At 42.5% G+C, this 14,274-nt stretch overlaps 1 long non-coding RNA gene across 1 annotated transcript; it reads left to right on the top strand.

Moving 5' to 3' along the window:
* The first annotated feature begins 11,874 nt into the window (after positions 1-11,874).
* LOC118944467 lies at positions 11,875-14,060 on the top strand. Its single transcript, XR_005039803.1, has 3 exons — positions 11,875-12,547; positions 12,786-12,938; positions 13,283-14,060. It is a non-coding gene; the product is annotated as an uncharacterized LOC118944467 (long non-coding RNA).
* The last annotated feature ends 214 nt before the right edge of the window (positions 14,061-14,274 follow it).

Here is a 14,274-nt window from a genome sequence, read left to right as displayed (position 1 = left end):
TTCGGCAGCCTCCCAAAACTTTGATAAATACAGCTTGATTGGACAATCTCACAGATGCATATGGCACAGAAACCTGAACCTTTATGTTAAACTGCAATGAAGATTAAAGACCAGTACTGTATGATTTTAGCTACCTTATGCCTCAATTTTGCCATACTAGACAAAATGTCCACGTTGTGGGAAATTTCTTAGGTCATAAATGATGGCGATCATAGCTTCCAACAAATTTCAGTTCAGTTCTAGACTTTTTGAGCCTTTGTGTAGTGTGTGGCTGGTGTTTGCGAGCCGATCCTGTTTACTGACCAATAGGAACATGGCCCGCAATGGCAACATGCATTTTTAAAACAATTTTTATGAGACTATAGAATTCACACACCGTATAATGAGAACTTGGTGCAAGTAATGGGCTGTGTCTAGTTACCCATAACATAAACACACCTCAAATGTCGAAGTCACAACGCTTGAATTGAGTAATGCCAATTATTATGTGGAGACACATATCACATTCGAGCTATGAGGCTTATATTCAGCTTTTCCATGTTGCGATGTGCCTCTTCAGTTTGAGAGTTGAGCTTTTCATGACGAGGAGAACACTGTCCCAGAGGTAGGAGGAGCAGTGTCTGTAAATCATCAACGTAGCATCAGCTTTTTGTTCTTTCAACGCCATGCTTGATGCGCCCAGTCGACGTAACCTATGTCTCAGTCACAGGAGGTTGGTGACACCTTAATTGGGAAGAACAGGCTCGTGGTAATGATTGGAGCAGAATAGGTGGGATGGTATCAAATACATCAGAGACGTGGTTTCCAGGTGTTTGATGCAATTCCATTTGCTCCGTTCCGGACATTATTATGAGTCTTTATCAACATCCTCTTATGGTCGCAGTTGATGTAGACTACGTCGCAGTTGACATAGTCAGCTGACGTAGCCTCATAAGCCAATCGCAGAATGTGATGAAAGAACTGAAGCAAATCGTAAAATCTGGCCAGGTTAATATCAACATTTTAATTTGTTAAAGTAAAAGACTGAATCGGACCTAGAGTGTGGGAAGATCTTAACCTAAGCACAATCTCCACAATCTCCATTGCCTACTCACACCAGTGATAATTTCCTGAGGTCCTCAACTTCTTCAACAGACAACTACTATATGGGAGTGATTCAAGTATGATTTGCAGTATGACCAATAGAAAAATCCTATCAGATTTTGGAACCAGTCCTAGTGGACTCCTATGGGATTCTATCGTATAGGATATTTAAAAAAAATCAGATTTAAATACAAGAATCCAATAGAAAAATCCTATCAGAAAAAAAAACAGAAGGGATTTTCTATTAGTGTAATGCTCCGGGTGTCGTGGGTGTGGAGTCAAATGCAGGAGACAGAGAGTTCAATGCTGCTCGTCTTTTAATCGCACCAACGCACCACAGGGTGCTCACAAAACAGTTACGTTCCCAAAACACAGGGAATCAAAATGTACAATGGGAAACAATCCCGACCGGACACTAACACGTGCCTATACCACAGAGCCGAAGGTTACATAGAAATAATCCCGCACAACAACCAGGCGGGCCGGCTGTCTAATAAAGACAAACGAATTAAACATCCACAGGTGCTACCACTCAACATACAAGGAGGGGAAGGAAAAACAATCAGTGGCAGCTAATAGGCTGGTGACGACGACCGCCGAGCGCCACCTGCCCGGGAAAGGGAAACACCCTCGGTCGGACTCGTGACAATTAGATTTTTTATATTGGAATCCTATAGCATTTTTTACTAGGGGACTAAGAATGCTCAAAACTTTGTGCCTTTTTCCAATATTCAAAATCGAGTGCTGCTATTATCCTCTTGGTGCTAGGGGGCAGTATTTTCATTTTTGGAAAAAAAACGTGCCTGATGTGGACAGTCCACAAGGAACAGACTTCATGTCTGCTAGAGTAACATCAAATTCAACCCCTCAAAAGAGATTCACCCCCCTGAGTTTGCAGCTGACGAGTCCTCATCCGACAGCGGCAGGCAGAAAGCCTTTAACCTCTGGAGTGAAAGTTGCCGTGGCACCCTCATGGACACTGCATCAAGTAATGCTGTTATTTTGCTGTCATGATGTCCTAGCTATTTATGGAAAAACTTACAAGTTTTCAGTTGGGCCTACATACATATTTTCAATTAGTCCCTCTACAACTGCAGGGGAGGGTGCACGCAGAAGTTAAACAAAAAATAACATTTTCCTGTGAGTATATGTTTCTGTAGTCCTGCATTTTCAGTTTATTTTGTTGATACACCGTGACCTATTGGTTGCACTCGAGACCTATCAACTTGAATTTTCAGGACAGAATAATGTGATTGTCCCCCATGATGAAATTGGGTAGGGGGCTATGGATCTGTCTCTGTCCGTTTGTTGATTGTTAGTATGTACGTCACACACAATATTTCGGACACCAATGGCCTGATTTTGACAAAACTTTAATGAATGATGCGTCTTGCCATGGAAATCCAGCATTGGTTGGCCCAAGGGGGGTGCTGCATCATTTGTTCAGGATGTTTACTGTTGCAAATTTTTTCGATCAGGATGAACAACAGGAAGAAGGCCAAATGGACACAACAGAGCATACATTGAAGGAAAATAGTATGGTCTTTGCTGAGGCTGCCAGTGTTCCTGCTGATTCCAGTTTTGTGTCTTTCACCAGCCCCGCCGTCTCCAGCAAGGGATCAACCTCTGACAGTGCGCCAGAAGAAACTGGAGGATGGAGCGAAAGGAAATGGATTGTGAATGAGTCTAAACTCATGGAGCTTTTCCAAACATGTCATCAATGTGGAGATGTCTTGACTGATAGAAGATTAACCACTTTGGGCAGCAAAATCGAAGGAGTTGTTACAATAGACACAGCATGCATGCGGAATGTCAAAAAAGAACTTGCTTATACTGTACATGGATCCATTCTTTTCACTGGTTCGACATCAAATCAAAATCAAATTTTATTTGTCACATACACATGGTTAGCAGATGTTAATGCGAGTGTAGCGAAATGCTTGTGCTTCTAGTTCCGACAATGCAGTAATAACCAACAAGTAATCTAACTAACAATTCCAAAACTACTGTCTTGTACACAGTGTAAGGGGATAAAGAATATGTACATAAGGATATATGAATGAGTGATGGTACAGAGCAGCATAGGCAAGATACAGTAGATGGTATCGTGTACAGTATGTACAAATGAGATGAGTATGTAAACAAAGTGGCATAGTTTAAAGTGGCTAGTGATACATGTATTACATAAGGATACAGTCGATGATATAGAGGACAGTATATACGTATGCATATGAGATGAATAATGTAGGGTAAGTAACATTATATAAGGTAGCATTGTTTAAAGTGGCTAGTGATATATTTACATCATTTCCCATCAATTCCCATTATTAAAGTGGCTGGAGTTGAGTCAGTGTCAGTGTGTTGGCAGCAGCCACTCAATGTTAGTGGTGGCTGTTTAACAGTCTGAGATAGAAGCTGTTTTTCAGTCTCTCGGTCCCAGCTTTGATGCACCTGTACTGACCTCGCCTTCTGGATGATAGCGGGGTGAAAAGGCAGTGGCTCGGGTGGTTGATGTCCTTGATGATCTTTATGGCCTTCCTGTGACATCGGGTGGTGTAGGTGTCCTGGAGGGCAGGTAGTTTGCCCCCGGTGATGCGTTGTGCAGACCTCACCACCCTCTGGAGAGCCTTACGGTTGAGGGCGGAGCAGTTGCCGTACCAGGCGGTGATACAGCCCGCCAGGATGCTCTCGATTGTGCATCTGTAGAAGTTTGTGAGTGCTTTTGGTGACAAGCCAAATTTCTTCAGCCTCCTGAGGTTGAAGAGGCGCTGCTGCGCCTTCTTCACAATGCTGTCTGTGTGAGTGGACCAATTCAGTTTGTCTGTGATGTGTATGCCGAGGAACTTAAAACTTAAAACTTGACATACATGGAATGTGCTGATTGGGCCACACTGCTGAACCTTCAGATGCCCAAGACAACAGCCTTCTACGAAATACAGTTAACATACTTGCTTCCAGTTATTGAACATGCATACCACGACCAGCAGATTACAATCTTTCCGAGGCTGATTGGAAATGTGTGGTGATGGACAGTCCTTGGTTCAGGTAAGAATGTGGAAATGTTCAGCCAATGAATTTTACTAGGTGGGCTACATAACAGGTAGTACTAATCATTAATTGTTTTTATCCCCTAAGGAAGTGTTATTCACAAGTTTTTTGTAGGGGGCCACTTTGGGCTGAGACAATCATTCAGAGGGCCGCACAGATCTTTACTTTGTTGTACTTTTACTTCCAATATTAGCAGTTATCAATTCAGAGCAAATTCAGAGCAATAGAGCACATGCAATTGATTTGATGTACAGTCGTGGCCAAAAGTTGAGAATGACACAAATATTAATTTCCACAAAGTTTCTTGCGTCAGTGTCTTTAGATATTTTGTCAGATGTTACTATTGAATACTGAAGTATAATTACAAGCATTTCATAAGTGTCAAAGGCTTTTATTGACAATTACATGTAGTTGATGCAAAGAGTCAATATTTGCCCTCTGCAATCCGCCCTGGCAGGCTGTCAATTATCTTCTGGGCCACATCCTGACTGATGGCAGCCCATTCTTGCATAATCAATGCTTGGAGTTTGTCAGAATTTGTGGGGTTTTGTTTGTTCACCCGCCTCATTAGGATTGACCACAAGTTCTCAATGGGATTAAGGTCTGGGGAGTTTCCTGGCCATGGACCCAAAATATCAATGTTTTGTTCCCCGAGCCACTTAGTTTTCACTTTTGCCTTATGGCAAGGTGCTCCATCATGCTTGAAAAGGCATTGTTCGGGGGATGGTAGGGGACGCCATGTGCGACTGACGTGTTTTCCGTTTGCTTCCGTGGTATTCTTAAAGTTTATGTGAATTCTGCAGCAGAACCGTATTTATTTTCAAATATTAATTTGGTGATCCCTTTCCGTAAAAACCAAGACTACTTTGCTTCCGAATGTCAGCATGTCGACCAAACATAAGGCCAAGAGCATGACTTTGAGAAAACCCGGCCTACAAGACCCGCTCTCATCACCGCCCTCTCCTGAGTCTGAGGGCCTGGGGACGCACACTTTACCCGGGGGCACGGCTTGGCCTGGCGGCGCTGAAATGAACATTCTCGAGGCCATCAAACTACTACGCTCTGAGATAGTTGAAATGAAAACACAGGTGGTTGCTACGATTGAGGCCAGAATACAGGAGGTTTCTGATACTTTAAAAGCAGATTTAACCATCCTGCGGAACGAGACTGTGCCAGCAATCACATTACTCAAAACAACAACTGCGTCACACACTACAACGATTGCAGCACTGGAGACCTCCGCTACTAATGTCTCCGATTTAACTACATCCCTGGAGGCTGAAGTTAAACGCCTAGCTGCAGATTTGAAAAAGGTGAGGGAGAGCTGTGTGAGTTTAGAGGTATTCTCTCGCAGCAATAATCTGAGACTTGTATCAGTCCCAGAGTCCGCAGAAATGCATCGCACCACGGATTTCGTTTCAGGGCTGCTGAAGGATGTTCTTGCCTTAGATGAAAAGCCCCTGATTGATCGAGCCCACCGGTCGCTGCGCCCAAAGCCCTGGGATGGGGAGAGGCCCCGTGACATAATTCTTCGAGTGCACTTTTTTCATGAGAAGATGGAGATCCTCCGACGAGCCCGCAATACCACTCTGAGCTTTCAAGGACAGAGCTTTTCCATCTACCAGGACTACTCCCCCACTGTTTCCAGGCAGCGCGCAGCTTTCGGACAGGCCAAACGAGTACTTCGGGACCATCCAAGTGTGAAGTATGGACTGCGATTCCCGGCCAGTTTATGGATATCTCATGAGGGTAAAGATTACACATTTGAATCTCTGGATGAGGCTATGGCTCACATTCAACGTCACATCAAGAGGTCTTGAATATGCTCACAGTTCAGCAAATGTTGCTTGCGAACTGTAGATAGTAAGTACCCCACTTGTGGTACAATTATGTTTAGATATAACAGGCTAGTCTTGTATAGTTGGTGAAACTATTCATGCTTATTTGATGTGATCTAATGTTTTGATCATCTAGTGTGCGTGCCTTATCTCGCTCACCTATTTAGTTTGTTTACACATTGTCTCAGTGACTCAAAATATTTTTGGTTATTTGTTTACTGCATCCGTTTGCATTGACCCAGTAAACAGTAAATGTCTCCCGAGGCTACACGGTTTCTGGGGCCTCACTTTAATTTTAAAAGTTTTGAGCTTCATTTATGCCCAGCAAACGTTCAACGTTGCTCACACGTAGTTTTTTGGTATTGGTTGTAAGCTGTCTCAGCTTCAACTAGACTACTATTATAATTACTATTATTTTTGATTGTCTTACTACGATTTCCTTACTTCAAATTAGATTTTTGGCTGAGAGCCTTTATACATTTTATTTATTTTCTCTCTCAATGCCTGTTATCGGACTGGGAATACAATTATATACATCTACAAGTGGTGCTTTTGTCATTCCCTTTGCACAAGGGATTCACCTTTTTTTTATTTGAAAAAATGCATACAAATCTTTCTTTTTGCTGCTTGATCCACTAACAAAATGTGACTTTAAAGAGCGGGACTGTGGGTTTAAGTTTAAGACCGCACTCTCACAGACATACTGTGCGAAGAGAACATGTTCTATTTAGGCTTGTACCTCGTTTGGGGAGGTATTGTCTGGGATGGGGGAGGGGGTGGGGGGGCAGGTTGAATTGTTCAGTTCTAATGTTGTCATTCTGTCTTTTTTGTTTTTTTTTCTGTTTTTTTTCTGTACTTTTTCCAAACATTTACCACCATACATTATTACTCTGAGACAAGTTATTCTGGGGGTTTTGGGCGCTCATTGCTTTTCCATTCTATGCTCTAATGACAGGGTTGAACAACGGGAATGCCCAGAGGGGCCAAAATAATACGATCAAGTACATTTCTTGGAATACCAAAGGGGTTAACAACCTAGTGAAGCGTAAGAGGGTGTTGACACACTTAAAGGGTTTGAATGCAAATATTGCATTTCTACAAGAGACCCACTTGTGGTGAGCATTTTAGGATGCGTAAGGACTGGGTTGGTCAAGTGTTCCACTCAAACTTTCATAGTAAATCAAGAGGCGCTGCTATTCTGGTTGATAAAGCTACTCCCTTTGTAGCTTCTGAGGTTATTGCTGATCCTAAGGGACGATACGTCATAGTAACCGGTGAACTGTTTTCCACCCCTCTTGTTTTGGCTAGTGTTTATGCTCCCAATTGGGATGACATAAGTTTAATTTCTTCCTTTCTGTCTTCTATTCCCAATTTAGATTCTCATTTGTTGATTTTAGGGGGGGATTTCAACTGTAAAATGTCCCCAGTTCTTGACAAGTCCTCACAAACAAATACAGGCCCATCTAAATGTGCCCTACTTATTCAATCCTTTCTTCAGAAATATGCTATGTTTGAGGCCTGGCGTTTCCTACATCCTACAGATAGACAGTATTCCTTTTATTCTCATGTTCATCAAGCATACTCCCGGATTGATTACTTCTTTTTGGACAAAAAACTTCTGCCTAACCTTCGGCAGTGTACTTACGAGAGTATTGTTATCTCTGACCATTCACCATTAGTGCTTGAACTAGAGTTTCCCCAGCGACCTCCTAGGTGCTATCAATGGCGTCTCAACCCCATTTTACTCTCAGATAAGGAGTTTGTCAATTTCATTTCTTCTGAAATTACCTTATTCCTAGAAACTAATTCAACACCAGGTATGTCCTGCTCTACCATATGGGAGTCTCTCAAAGCATACCTACGTGGCCAAATTATTTCTTATACAGCCAACCAAAACAGAGTTCGCTCCCAGCGACTTCGGGACCTGAGCGAGTCCATAGCCACATTGGATGAGAAGTATGCTACGGATCCTTCCTCTGATCTGCATAAAGAGCGCCAACTACTCCAATCTGAATTTGATGAGCTTTCTACCAGGCAAGCTGAACAGTTACTCTTGCGAGCTCGATACAAAGTCTATCAACAAGGCGACAAGGCCAGTAAACTCCTTGCGCATCAGATCCGTAAATCTGAGGCCTCACGTTTAATCCCACAAATAAGGACCCCGTCTGGTGCCACCACAGTTATACATAAAGAGATCAATGATCAATTTAAACAATTTTACTCTGCGCTATACACCTCTGAATCCCCTCAAGACCCCTTGTTTATTGACTCCTTCTTTAGTGGCTAGAATATGCCTTCAATTGATACAGACTCCCATGACTGTCTAGAAGAAGAACTTACGCTTGAGGAGATTGCAACAGCAGTGTCCGCAATGAAAAGTGGTAAATCACCGGGTCCGGACGGTTTTCCAACCAAATTTTACAGGACGTTTTCTGGTCTGCTTTGCCCATTCTTGTCTCGACTATTTGCAGAGTGCCTCAATACTTAAAAGCTACCGCCTAGTCTTTATCAGGCTTCAATTTCATTACTACTAAAGAAAAACAAAGACCCCCTGGAATGTGGATCCTATCGCCCAATCTCGCTTTTAAACTGTGATTACAAAATCCTAGCTAAGCTTTTAGCCATCCATATGGAAGGCTTGCTGCACCAAGTAATACACTCTGACCAGACTGGCTTTGTGAGAAATAGGCATTTATTTTTCAATATTAGGCGCCTTATGAATATACTGTACTCCCCAGCGTCGGAGGACCCGGAGGTGGTGGTCTCACTTGATGCCGAAAAAGCGTTTGACCGCGTTGAGTGGGATTACCTAACAGCTGCCCTTCATAGATTTGGCTTTGGCCCCAAATTCATTGCGTGGATAAAGATTCTTTATTTTTCCCCCATGGCTTCGGTACGGACTAATAACTTGTCCTCTGACTATTTTCCCTTGCACAGCGGATCCAGACAGGGTTGCCCACTCTCCCCCTTGTTGTTTGCTTTGGCAATCGAGCCTCTCGCCATTGCACTACGCTCTAATGATGCCATTCAAGGCATAATCAGGGCGGGCTGGGAGCAGAAAGTCTCGCTATATGCTGACGACCTCCTTTTGTTTATCTCCAACCCCGATACCTCTTTGCCACGTGCCCTATCAGTTCTTAAAAAGTTTGGATCAATCTCAGGGTACAAGCTGAATCTAGGCAAGAGTGAGCTTTTTCCGGTAAACAAGGCTGCTTTAAAGTGGTCTTTCACAAGTTCTCAGTTTAGGATTGTCCGGGATCAATTCACCTACTTGGGAGTAAAAGTGACAAGGAAATATTCAAACAACATTGAAACAATCTTTTACTTTTTGGAATTCGCTACCCCTTTCTCTTATTGGAAGGATTAGTGTCATTAAAATGAATGTGTTGCCCAAATTTTTATATTTATTTCAGTGTTTACCCATTTTTATTTTAAAATCTTTTTTTATTTCACTGGATCAAACATTCATGCATTTTATTTGGGATGGCAAGGTACCACGGATTGGTAGAAAACATTTACAGAAGCCTAGGTCATTGGGGGGTTTAGCTCTACCAAATTTTCAGACATACTACTGGGCTGCAAATTTCAGAGCCGTTCTGTACTGGCTGCAGACTGATCCTACTGGCCCTAGACCACTCTGGGTCCAGATGGAGTCTGAATCGTGTAAACCGGCAGCACTTTCCTCCGTGCTGTGCTCGTCTCTCCCAGTGTCCCTAGGCAAAAGGTGTGCCAACCCAATTGTAAAGCAGTCTCTTAAAATTTGGAATCAGTTCCGTTTAGCCTTTAGCCTCCGAGGCTTTTCTCTATCAGGCCCAATCAATCAGAACATTTTATTTCCTCCATCTTTGAATGATGGGGCTTTTGGCATTTGGCACTCACTAGGCCTTTCCCCACTAGCCCAATTATTCTTTGATGATACATTTGCCTCTTTTTCTCAGCTGCAGGAAAAGTTCAATCTCCCCCAATCCCACTTTTTCCGCTATCTCCAGACTATAAACTTTGTCAGGGCTAACACACCTGGATTTCCCAATAGGCCTGCGAATACAGCTATAGAGAGCATCTTGGAGCTGAACAAGCTGCCTAGTGGCACAATTTCAGATGTATATGCAATCATTCATGACTTACAGAACCGATAAATGGTTGTTTTAGGTGCAATCTTACTGGCAGCAATATCCTTGCCTGTGAAGCCCTTTTTGTGCAAAGCAATGATGACGGTACGTGTTTCCTTGCAGGTAACCATTATTGACAGAGGAAGAACAATGATTCCAAGCACCACCCTCCTTTTGAAGCTGTTCTTCAAACTCAATCAGCATGACAGAGTGATCTCCAGCCTTGTCCTCGTCAACACTCACACCTGTGTTAACGAGAGAATCACTGACATGATGTCAGCTGGTCCTTTTGTGGCAGGGCTGAAATGCAGTGGAAATGTTTTTGGGGGATTCAGTTCATTTGCATGGCAAAGAGGAACTTTGCAATTGATTGCAATTCATCTGATCACTCTTCATAACATTCTGGAGAATATGCAAATTTACAGTGCCTTGCGAAAGTATTCGGCCCCCTTGAACTTTGCGACCTTTTGCCACATTTCAGGCTGATAGTCTCAGAGGTCCGTTAAAAGCGCAGAGAGCATCATGAAGAACAAGGAACACACCAGGCAGGTCTGAGATACTGAAGAAGTTTAAAGCCGGATTTGGATACAAAAATATTTCCCAAGCTTTAAACATCCCAAGGAGCACTGTGCAAGCGATAATATTGAAATGGAAGAAGTATCAGACCACTGCAAATCTACCAAGACCTGGCCGTCCCTCTAAACTTTCAGCTCATACAAGGAGAAGACTGATCAGAGATGCAGCCAAGAGGCCCATGATCACTCTGGATGAACTGCAGAGATCTACAGCTGAGGTGGGAGACTCTGTCCATAGGACAACAATCAGTCGTATATTGCACAAATCTGGCCTTTATGGAAGAGTGGCAAGAAGAAAGCCATTTCTTAAAGATATCCATAAAAAGTGTTGTTTAAAGTTTGTCACAAGCCACCTGGGAGACACACCAAACATGTGGAAGAAGGTGCTCTGGTCAGATGAAACCAAAATTGAACTTTTTGGCAACAATGCAAAACGTTATGTTTGGCGTAAAAACAACACAGCTCATCACCCTGAACACACCATCCCCACTGTCAAACATGGTGGTGGCAGCATCATGGTTTGGGCCTGCTTTTCTTCAGCAGGGACAGGGAAGATGGTTAAAATTGATGGAGTCTGCAAAAGACCTGAGACTGGGACAGAGATTTGTCTTCCAACAAGACAATGATCCAAAACATAAAGCAAAATCTACAATGGAATGGTTCAAAAATAAACATATCCAGGTGTTAGAATGGCCAAGTCAAAGTCCAGACCTGAATCCAATCGAGAATCTGTGGAAAGAACTGAAAACTGCTGTTCACAAATGCTCTCCATCCAACCTCACTGAGCTCGAGCTGTTTTGCAAGGAGGAATGGGAAAAAATTTCAGTCTCTCGATGTGTAAAACTGATAGAGACATACCCCAAGCGACTTACAGCTGTAATCGCAGCAAAAGGTGGCGCTACAAAGTATTAACTTAAGGGGGCTGAATAATTTTGCACGCCCAATTTTTCAGTTTTTGATTTGTTAAAAAAGTTTGAAATATCCAATAAATGTCGTTCCACTTCATGATTGTGTCCCACTTGTTGTTGATTCTTCACAAAAAAATACAGTTTTATATCTTTATGTTTGAAGCCTGAAATGTGGCAAAAGGTCGCAAAGTTCAAGGGGGCCGAATACTTTCGCAAGGCACTGTATATAGCCAAGTTATCATTACTCATTGTGTATTTATTACTAGTGTTATTTTTTTCTGTTCTTTAATTTTTTTTTCACTGCATTGTTGGGAAGGGCCAAGAAGTAAGCATTTCACTATTAGTCTACACCTGTTGTTTACGAAGTATGTGACAAATAATGTATTTTAATTTTATTTGACCTAACGCTGTGGGTGACGATTATCTGTAATCATCTCTGGTGGAGTTGTAGCTTATGTGGAGAGGAGTTAGAGGTAAATACATAAATCAATAGTGTAACTGTAGAAAAACAACCCCACTCATGTCTCACTCCCCTCAGCTGGTCTCAGACCACTTTGAAGTGTTTGTGACAGTATTACCCATCCCCCACTGATGCCAAGAGGTCTAGGGCCATAAATCTGCCCTGTCTATCAGGAGCCAACAATCTACTCACCCTGACAGCCACATCTCCATTTCCCGGAACGGTGTGCAGATATCAACAATGCTTGTCTCATGCCTGTTTGTGATCAAATGTCATTTTCAGGAGTTGAAGTGCAGGTTCAGGGCAATGCTCCGTTACAAATGAATAAAATAACATCTGTGGGGTCTATCACTGGGAAGTGGACAGAGTGGAACACCACTGTTACCATGGAGCGCTAACAGAGGACCAGCAGAGGAAGAAGAGGTAATTACAGGAAGATTCACCAACCTTCAAAGCCCTGTACTCTCTGGTCATGGACAACCCCTGCAGAATGATCTCGATAAGATGGCACTGTTCAAGCACACAGGTGTGTTCCCCATTGAATTTGGAAGTATATCACATGAAACACACACAGAAACTGTCCCTTTCACAGATGAGAAATGCTTTCTTAGAATCCTATTATTATTGTGCTCTGATTTGTGCGTAGTTGTTCACAAGCAAATGACTTGGCACATAATAACTGTTTGGCGCCTGCCATGCCTGTGTTAATCAATGCTCCATCTAAGATTGTCTCTCTTCTCTTCTCTTTTGTTATGTTTTACCAGGAACACTTGAGGTATTTCACAGTTCTATGTTGAAATACTGTCAAAAGCGTCTCCACTTCAAAGACTACAGCTTGAAAGCCCGTACCCAGTTGACAGTTTTGGACCACAATGAGAATCAGAACCGGAAAGGAGGACAAGCCTCAACCATTGCTGGTAACTACTGAAACTATGACATCAACGTTCTGATTTACACGTTAGCACTTTGTATAACCATCCCAATATGACAAAACAATCATTGGGTCTGTCCAGACAGATCTATTCTAACAAAGGACAGGTAATTGCCCGTGATGGATAGTTTGGTTGACTTGGTGAAATTGGGGGGTTTCTTTGGGGTATGGTGCACCCTTTCAGTTGTTTCAGAGGCACCTGGGGGGCTGACTAACTTAACTACACTTATCTGATCATTTGGATGTAGCCTTTTGGATGAGTGCATAGTAGGAAACCAAGAAGTGTCCTTGTCTTTATGTTGTATTCACTGGTTTATGTTCTCTTTTCAGATTTCCGTCACTCCAAGATACAACATTGTTTACCCTAAACAGTCAACATTGGATTGCCCGGGCCAATATACCAGCCCACCAGGAATGACCTGATTGAGCGCGTCCTCATGGACAAATTAGTGAAATACTGGGAGCCAAAAATCCTGTGGAAGCGGCTGTCGTCTGGCTGCCAACAGCCCCCATCCCAAACCCCAGTAAGGAGGAGGTTATTGCAGCACACACATCAAGACTCAAGGACACTTGGGGGCTTTTCTGACCCCCCCAACCTAATATGAACACACTCCGTTGTAATATAATTTGTTAGCATCTTATCCTTAACAGTCTGCATCTATAGCATTTTATAAAAATCCATCTAATGTAGGCTAGTACTGTAAATAAAAGCACCGCCATACCTACTTTATACTGTCTATTTTAACTTCTGTTGTTATTTTAACTTTCGTTGATGGGAATTTTGAGAATGCCTTGTCTATACTGTGTATTGTCCGTTGTTTTATTTAACCTTTATTTAACTAGGCAAATCAGTTAAGAACAAATTATTATTTACAATGACGGCCTACCCAGGCCAACCCAGGCCAACGTTGCGCTGCCCTATGGGACTCCCAATCATGGCCAGATGTGATACAGCCTGGATTTGAACCAGGGACTGTAGTGACACCTCTTGCACTGAGATGCACTTCCTTAGACCACTTGGGTTCAGTGATCTGTGTTGTAAAAAATAAATGATTGTCTTTGCTGATTCATCGATTGTCCTGTCATTTACATAGGTATACACTATGATTTGTTGTGTGTAACCAATTTACCTTCAGTATTAAAATGTTACTGATACAATTGATCTGACTGCATTATTTCTTAAATTACTTATAGCAGATAGAAACAAAACAGGTAGTACTGGTTCGAATAATGACATTTATTACCGTGATTTGACAGAATTGTAACAAATTAGAAGGTACTGGTTTATTAGTGTTTTGACTAAATTGGTTGATGAGGCAATG

Source organism: Oncorhynchus mykiss, chromosome 26, assembly GCF_013265735.2.
Source record: "Oncorhynchus mykiss isolate Arlee chromosome 26, USDA_OmykA_1.1, whole genome shotgun sequence".
In the NCBI taxonomy this organism is placed as follows: domain Eukaryota; kingdom Metazoa; phylum Chordata; class Actinopteri; order Salmoniformes; family Salmonidae; genus Oncorhynchus; species Oncorhynchus mykiss.
This window is presented reverse-complemented; position numbering and strand designations above follow the sequence as displayed.